General features: G+C 34.1%; 1 long non-coding RNA gene across 4 annotated transcripts; it reads left to right on the top strand.

Annotated features, from left to right (window-relative positions):
- The first annotated feature begins 1251 nt into the window (after window positions 1-1251).
- LOC113713793 (uncharacterized) lies at window positions 1252-6745 on the top strand. 4 transcript variants are annotated; one of them, XR_011822519.1, is made up of 5 exons: window positions 1253-2363; window positions 2787-2878; window positions 3059-5337; window positions 5541-5631; window positions 6323-6745. It is a non-coding gene; the product is annotated as an uncharacterized lncRNA (long non-coding RNA). The 4 variants fall into 4 exon arrangements; XR_003453639.2 differs by having other exon boundaries at window positions 1259-2363; window positions 4634-5337; XR_003453638.2 differs by having other exon boundaries at window positions 1266-2363; window positions 5130-5337.
- The last annotated feature ends 2695 nt before the right edge of the window (window positions 6746-9440 follow it).

Genomic DNA, 9440 nt, shown 5'->3' with positions numbered 1-9440 from the left:
GGGAGGGATGGGTTGGTGTTACGGGGGAAGAGAGTGCAAGTAAGAGGTCTTGGGTTCGAATTCTCCTGCTTGCACTTAAAAAAAAAAAAAGAAAAAAAAACATCTATCCAAGACCTAGAGCTTCAAATCAATTTTAAATATTTCTTTTTGTTTTTGAAAATACGATGATTTGAAAAATACTCTCTCAAATTGACATCATAATAAATATAAATTGAAATAATGATAATAATAATAATAATTTGTAATTGAATTACATCTATCAAAAGCTTACAAATTGAAAAATCCAATAAAAATAATTGAACCTCATACTTGAATGCCAAGGCCAAACCAAAATTGGTCATTGTACAATGCAGTCCAATCTATCTATCTACCATTGCCTATAAAAAGAAAAGGAAAGAATGAAAGCTCAAAAATTCACCGAGAGTGCCATGTGTCAGTGAGACAGCATGCTACATTAACAGTGCAATGGCAAAAGAAGGAAAAGAAATAGAAGGCCTCGGACAAGAGAAGCTTTAGATTTAGACAATTTACAAGAAACATTTTACCTTGCCACTTGTCAGACAATTAAGAAGTAATGTGGCAAGAGAAAAGGAAAACACTAAACCTTGCTCTTTTCTTATATACAATATAGATTTGCTTTGATTTACCTGTTTCATTCTTTTCCGTTATGGACAGAGAATGCCACGTGCTTTTCCGCTTTCTAGATACACTAATTAGTCGAAGCCGCCTAACTTTCTAGAATGCCACATGCCTTCTTTGCATTCTCTGTCATCTTCTTTGTGCGCTCACCTTTGCTTTTTCCCACCTCTTTGTCATTTTTCTTTTGTCGAAATGAGAATACTTTTAAAATTTAATATATTTTGTTATTTAGATGAGCGATATAATATTCTTATAATCTAATTTTACCCTTGCTTTGCACACTTTTTTGTCATTTTTTTATTGAAATGAGAATATTTTTATAATTTAATATATTTTATTATATAAAAGAAGATGAATAATATAATATTTTATAATTTATTTTATTTTATTTTATAAAAGAGGAGGAGTCTAAAAAAATTGTGCACGACTAACAGGTAAATAAATTTAATTAAATCAAAAAAATAGATGTTCTGACACCTCTTTTATGAAAAATTTTTTCATAGTGGGATTCGATCCCGACTAACCGTTTAGTCCTTTTTGGTGCCACTGCTTTTTTTTTTTTTTTTTTTTCTCGAAACGATAGGATATTTTCATTGCTTTAATGAGAAAAAGTACATATACGAGCAACGGCTCGAGAGAAGCTATACAAAACGTGTTCTAAGAACACTGAGGAAACAGTCTTTCCTCATCAACAATAACGCCTAAGGCATCATCACTTAATTTTTTACTAATTAATATATGTTCTTGTCTACACAAGTCAAAAGAGCACATGCAAAACAACCTCTTTAACTTAGAGATGTCTTCCAGTACTGGTGCCATCTTAATGTCCGCAGGGCTCTGCTGTTTGATTTGTCTCCACAGCTCTTTGTTACAAAACTTCAGTTTAACCTTGCTCTAGTTTCGATGCACAGCTTTGCACAAGGCCAGTTTCAGAGCTAGTGCATCATCTAGGACTTTGTTTCCCAGGCTGATCTCATTCATCATCCACCCTGTCATTCTATTTCTTGCATATTCCTTAACTGTGACTCCTATCCCAACATTATGCTGTCCTTTTTTCTTTGTTGTTTCTATCTCCATTATCACAGCTCCCTCGTTTGTATAGTTCTGATCTTGCAATTCTTGTCCAGGGACTGTTTCTTCTGTGCTCTTTCCAACTTTCGTGCCCTCTTCCTGCAGCTGTTCCATCCAATCCTTGTGTGCTCTTGCTATTGTTTTGAAAGGTGTTACTGTATCTGATTTCTCAAATTCCCTCTTATTCCTTTCTTTCCACACCTGCCACAGGATATTAGCAGTTAAACCAATATGTTCCAACCCCTCTGGTCTATGCCTTGCTTCTGAAATCCTTAGCCACCATCGCTTGAAATTCCCTTGTTGATCCTTTGCCCCATCCCACTGAATAGGAGCTGCCACTGCTCGTCCCTCCTGTTTTTAACTAATCCGATACTCTATCCTGCTATCCTCTTAATTAGTTTATCCCCTTGAGAAATTTCCCTCTTCCCTTTCACCCCTCCTAATCCAACTTAAACTCAATCTCCAAACCACCTCCCATGGAATATGTTATAGCAAAATTCATAATACTGGCTGTGATGTTATTTTTGTAGTGGTTTATGAATTTGACATGGAGGTTATGAACCCATTCCTTGGCAGGCTACTTGGATAGCAGATCTGAGATTGGAACAAATTTAATAGTTTCCCTCACTTATATGCAACTGGTTGCAGCCATGGTACCATTCCTCCCTCTTGGCATTGAATACTGAGCCTTTTCACGCATGATTTTGCTAATTGCCCAACTCTACTTTGGTATGTTGATAAAGTTTAAAATTCAAAGGCGGTATAGGGCATTAGTATCAAAATTAATTTCGAAATCTAGTACTGTGGTGATATTCAATGTCGGGTCTTGGCAACACTGAACCAGTATTGCTTTAACTTGCAATTCTTACATTAGATGGAGTGATTTTCTTGAGTTCTGACCAAATAGTATTCTATGGTCTCCGTAACCGAAACTATCTTTTATTTCAAATTATGGAAAATAATTAGTTGCATGTAGCATTTATGTCTTCTTTTTTTTTTTAATACTTTGAAGTTTTTTCCTTAACCTATTAGCATCTGGTCATTTTCGCTGAATGTTAGTCCTGTGCTATTCCTAGGGAGCTAGATGCCAATGCAAGTGATACATGATTTAAACAATTAAGACTCACCAAGGGATTAGGCACATTCCAGTTTGATTCCCTATGAAGCTGTAAGTGCTACTATTTATCTGTCTGATATCTCCCAAGTTTCAGTTGTTATCATGGTTCAATTGCTACCATGGTTTCATCACACTTTCGAATTTTTTAGGCCTTTTATGATTTGTTTCAATGATTTTGACACTGAATTTGATTTATGTACATTATTCTGGAAATTGCAATTGCTGTCTCAGGCCTTTTTATGGCTATGAAAACTGGGGAGAAAAGACAAAAAAAATTTGGAATTGTTTTGCTTCCACTCCAGTCTTGAGAAAACAAGATCATTTGGAAGCTAAAAAGCGAAGGGTATGGAATGAATATTAGTTTAATGGATTGATTAAGTAATTCTGATTCTGCTATTTACTGAAAGTTTAACATATGATCAAGTCATTTGTCATTTCAGATAGCCCTTCGCGATGATGTGCTTAGGGTTATACATCAACAGAAAAACTACTTACCGAAAGTTTAGCATATGATCGACTTCTTTCGTTGGGTTGGTAGCAATGGATGCTGTTGTTGGCTTTTCTCCAGCAACTAGAAATCAGTATTCGTGATTTTTAGGGAAGGTGTGGTGCAATTGGATGATTTTTTTGTTATACAACTCACTCTATTTTTTAATATAAATAATAGGATTGCAAAATTATTGGTGATTATCAGTTCATCATAAAGGCTTTGGTGAGAGATGTGCTTCCAAGATTCATGCCTGAGTAGAACAATTAGTTAAAGGGCCATTTGATTTCATTGGAGTCGACTGCTATAGTTCTGATGCAATTTCTCGTCTATGAAAATTAAATGGACTTGTACCAGTCAAGTTCAGTACCAACATGAGCTCAGTCACAGCTTTAGAATTGTTTTAAATTACAGCAATTTCAGAGTTATTCAGCATATTTTGACTTTTTTGTTGTTATAACGTTGCTGGAGTTTTTGAAGTTAGTTCATCATTGAACTTCAACAATGATAAGCTATCACTTAGGATAGCTCTGCATTCTCTTTTCCTCTTCTGTTTCTTATGGTATTAAGAGTTGAGACAGCACGGACATTGTGTAAGTTGAGAGATTTCATATTTGAGTAAAAACAAGAGTAGAAAAAACATGGCCTTTGCACTGAGGAAAGCATCTGTGCTAGTGAGATGGGAAAGTACACAGCAATATCCGTCTGCTATTCTATATTTTATGACTGCCCAGCTTTATAATGGTATGCCCTCTGTATTGTTGACAAAATATGATATATGCAGTTTGAGCTATTGCAAATTTGGAAAAAAATCATTGAACCAACTAAGTTTGCACATTATTTTTAGCTTTTAGCTTAGAAGAGAAAAGAAGGTGAACTTTTGATATTGTTTGGATTTAAGAAAGAAGTCAAAGGATTTAGAAGATAAGGGATGATTCAATTCTCTACAACCACTGTTTCAAATACAAACTGGGCTTTTTTTAGAACTTTTCTAACTTCACAGCAAGCTTCATCTTACTTATCCAAGTTGGAAGGAAAGATTTTCTATGGTTTTTTCTCAAAATTTTTTGGGGAATTTAGAAAATGTTATTGAAATAGAGGAATTTTCCATTAATTTGCTGGAAGTTTTTGTTACTACCTCTTTTCCTCTGATGGATTTTCTAATTAGTAGCCAAAAGATGATGTGTTGAATTGGAATTTAATATAGTCATGATTAGAGGATAAGAAACTTTCAAATGTAATTTCCTGGTCAAAAAAAGAAAAAAATTGGCGATGGGATTACCAGTGTGAGATTAAAGCTCTTCATTGCCTTTGTGCAGCTATTGCAAATATGATACAGGGAAGGGACTAAACACATTGCAGGCCTTCCCTACTCATGTTGCAGAGAAAAGATCATACTTGTAGACAAGGAGAGTGATCCTTTATCTTGCTGTGAAACATGCTTCAATTGTTTTGATTTTTGGAAATGCAAGGATAGTTTCTTCCTTTCACAGTGCTCCTTTTTTTTTTTTTTGGGAACAATTTTGCTCTTGTGAGCTGCAAATGGATCAACTAAGTCCGCAAGGAAGTTTGTTCCTTTCTTATGATTAAGTATGTGACTACAATACTGCTGCAACTTTTGTGCAGAAATGAAACATGCTTAACATTTCATATTTTAGGAAGGCTGTCATAGTATCCTTTACCGGATCTTGTAAGCTTGGTTCCAACTTTTGAGCTTCCAAGAAGGAGCAAATTGAAGATCACCTTAACTTCAAAGAGAAAGAACGCAATAGAAAGGATTTTGAACTGTGTTTGAAATTTTTTGTTCATATGCAGGTGAGTATCAACTATCTCTCACGGAAATTGGGAAAGTAATTTTCTCATATTGTCGGAGTAGTGAATCTTGGTGATGGATCTGTGCAAATGGCTGATGCTATCTCAGAATCGGATTCTTTTAAGATTCCAAAATTATCAGATGGAAAGGATGCATCTGTCCAGGAAGTGTATATCTAAAGGGAATAAAAGATAACCTTCATGTGCACAGGTATTGCTTATCCTCTAGCAAAGATTTATAGCATACTACTTTTTGGGACCTCTATTGCAATATGACCTTTTGCTTTTATTAATAATAACTAAAGGAAGCTTCTGAGGTGTTGATTTCTGGACATATGCTGCTCTTTATTCTATTACTTAGCACCTCTCTTTTAGATTCATCTCTTTTACAATTTTTATGGATCTTGTATACAGTTCTTTGCATAATGGCTTGCTAGCGGCTCGCACTGAGATATTGAAGGCTGGTGAAGAGCCTAACAATTCTTGCATCTTGGCAACTTTGATGGTATGCCCTGCTTTTAGCATATCCAAGCCGGATTTCCTGTTGGAAGTGTTTTTCTTTCTTTCTTTTCTTCTTCTTTCTTGGCCTTCCATGTACTTCTACTTGTCAATTACATTCTATGTGAAGTTAGATGGTACTATGAAAAAATAGACAGCATTTTAATGGAGAAGGAGGGTTATAAGTTAGGAGAAAAAAGGATTTATTAATATGCTTGTTAAAAATTCCTATCTGTTAAGCTTCTGGGTACTTGAACTCTTAGTACAGCGGAAATGAAATTCAATTAGTGTATTTCAAAAATGTGCATTTGTTTTTAAGCATGATAGTTTCTCATGGTAGATTATAAAGGAGCATGGTCATGCTTAGCTACTCATTTGTTTTTATAATCACGCACGTTTCCCCAGAAGTCCATATAAAGTTAGCCTTTACTGCCATGTGCACTCGTAAGTTGGGCTTATACTACTGACATCAACCTTGTCTTGGCTAACTGTTTCATCGAGATGTTGCATGGTCAACTAGGCATAATTAGTTACTTGTAAGCTGAATGTACAATTGTAGCATATCAAAATAGTGCCAAGATAATTTTCTTTTGTACAGAAGTTTCAAGGAGTGAGAACCACAAAATTTGGTATCTTTTGTTTAAATGTCAAAGTGCACATTTAGTGTTTTTACTAACCTCTGATTTCTTCCTTTGTAGGGTCTTATAAATATGGAGGGAAAGATTATCCATCATCAGCTTCACCGTCTGGTTTCAGTTTGGATGGATGTAGGAAAGTAGCTCTTAATGCTCTCCAACTAAATGAATGAACGTTCACTCACATGAAGTGCACGTTTTGGTGGATATTCAAGTCCCTTGGTAGATGAGTTCAGAAAAAGGAAAATGGCTACTGAAGAAGACAATACTTACTTCGAAGCTTGATAGAATGAATGGAAGAGAAGAATTACAACGGAAAGTCTTCATTGTTTCATGCATTCATTGAGAGGGTTTTGTGGTGGTACTAAAAATCATGTAAAATAATTCATGAAATCGGATTCATTGTATTAATTTCCTAAAGTTTGTCCAAGGACTATAGCATTTACTCGTTCTATTTTAGAATCCTCCTCAATTTGTTCCTCATAAGTAAGCTTGCATTCTCAACAAATCTGGGCACCCATGTACGCGAGCGCACACATTGTGTGAGCCAACAAGAAACTAGTTACTAATAAAATTATTTCTGTACTTGAGAATAAGTACCTTGATGCATATCATTCTGTTTTTGTAGAACCTAAAATCGATCAAAAGATGGCTGTTTTACCATTTAAGCACCTAGACCTTAACATGGGTGCTTTTATGTTGTTTATAAGTTTATTTTTCTAATTTAACCATTTTCTGATCAAATTCCATTAAACTAGATTACACGTGATGATTGATAAGTTGTTAGAGAATAAAATAGAACGTGGTACATCGACTTAAATAAAAGTTCTATAGCCAAACTCAAAAATATAAAAATAGTTTAGATTGCTGTTTTATGAACTTCTAAAACAATGTAGCGTAATGATTTGATGCATGTGAGATGAAAAATAATTAAAAAATATGTTTAAAAAAATTACAATATTTTTTTGGCAGAAAATTACAATCCAAACGGGGGATTATCAAAAAAGCTAGCGCAAGTGATATCAAGAACTAGCGGTTTTCTTAGCTTTTCCCTCTATGCGTGCTATGGTGTAATCGGTAATTAGTAATACTCTTGTCAAAGTTTAGCAGACCAAGTTAGAAGTCGGAAGGTTGACTCTTGGATAGAATAATCGGTCAATTGAAAACTAGTTTACAATTATCCGCTAAGCAATCGAATTCCTCTTTTTCTCTTTTGTTTATAGGACTCTGCAATCGAATGCAGGAGTTTAAGAATTAAAAGATACTCTTCGATTAGTCAAACTAGATTTTAACCTGTATATATACTGCTTGGGATAATAATCAAACGGATGGGCGCAGTATCAGTTTGGTTGCATCTAGGATGTCCGCGTATCTTTTAAAAAATAATTAATTTACCCAACAAAAAAATCTAACAATACAAGAATTACAAGAAAAAGCAATTCATTAAAAATTATGATGATGTAACTTAAGTTTGACTATGTTTTTGGTATTGTTGGGTTAGATTTAGCACCTGAACTAACCAATTTATTAAATAAAAAAAAACCACCTACTATGGACATTCTACTCAACACAGATAACTGTTTTGGAGAAAATAAATTGTATTAGAATACTTATACGATAAAAGAAAGAAAGAGAGAAATCTTACTCAATAACCAAAAACTTGACGAGTCACATATATTTAACAATTTAACTTAAGTGTTCTAACGTGTAGGTTGAGATTTAAAAACTCGAATTTCTGGCTCTACAACATAAAGTATACAAAAACTCTCAAGTCTTGCCCTTTCTCCTAAGGTGACACGGGTCGAGTACCTATCTCATACACCATTTGGCTAACTTGATTCGTATTTTGTAGGTTAGCCATTTTCTGACCTTTATCTACCATGCATATCAGTAGGTGTCTAGTTATCAGATATCGCTAGAAGAGGATTGGGTCAATAGGTACCCAACCCACCCCACTTATTATTTAATTTTTAAATAATTTATAGGAATTTAATTTGTATTTTATATATTCATCTAAGACTCAACATAGATTTTGAAAAAAAAAAAAAAAAACCTCATGCTGAGGAACAAACATGTAAAGAGAATACTATAAGAAAAAGGAAAAAATTAAAAGAATTTAAAATCAATGAAATTTTCAAATAAGTAGTACCCTTTCTTTACTACATATTCCACATCAATTCACCTATTTCCTAAAGAACATAACATATTGAACTCTACGAATAAATACTTCTAAACAAACTATAATTTTTCATAGCTGTAGTGCAATTTGTTATATGAAATTATTTAATAAGCTCTAAAAATATTATTTTGTAATATGTGTATAAAAATGAATATATATATATATATGCGAAACAGGTCGGATACCCGCGAGTTGTTAATCCTATGATCCTACCCCCTTTCCCGTCGCATATAAGTGGATATCTGACCCTCTTGTGACTCGGTCAAATAATACAAATCAAGTACCTTATTTTTCAAATCGAATCAAGTTAAATATCACAGATTTTCAAATTAGCAGGCATTTTTACCCACCCCTACTTTTCCCCTTCCCCTTTGTAACATATGGAGTCTCATCTAAACCAAAACAAAGACTTGAATTTCTAGACTTTACAACATAAGTTTGAAATAAATTAGTTAATTGTAGTTATTAACATCAACAATATAGAATAGTATAGGTACATATATTATACAAAATCATTTTAATAATTTGGGATTCAATCTTACTTTTCATCATTTGTCACAATATGTATTTTTCTCAAATTCATATAGATGTATAGTGTATCCGTTTGATCCTAAGTTGATTCAGTCACCGTTGGTGAACAACTATGCATTGATACCTAATAGTTAACTAGGCCAGTCAAACTACTCCATGTTTACCTATTGGGATTTGGGAGTCCAGATAATATCAAGTCTGCCATATGAAATTCACGGGCCCTTGAACTTTTCAGGTGAAGCCGCGAGAAACACGTTTAAAGGTGAATCAAATCCAACTCACCTTGCATTGCATGATTTGAAAGTAAAGTGACAGATGTTTACAAATATAATGTAACGTATTTACCTTCAAATGTAAGCCAAACTTCGGAATTCTTGATCCGAAAATGTCTCTCTTCCATTGCTGATAGGAACACCTCAATAGAAGGAGCCAAGAAATAGCACTTTTCCTTCTCCAAGCCCTTCCCTTCAA

This window comes from Coffea arabica, chromosome 10c (assembly GCF_036785885.1).
Source record: "Coffea arabica cultivar ET-39 chromosome 10c, Coffea Arabica ET-39 HiFi, whole genome shotgun sequence".
Taxonomy (NCBI): Eukaryota; Viridiplantae; Streptophyta; class Magnoliopsida; order Gentianales; family Rubiaceae; genus Coffea; species Coffea arabica.
Note: the sequence above shows the minus strand (reverse complement) of the source record. Positions and strands in the feature narration are given on the sequence as shown.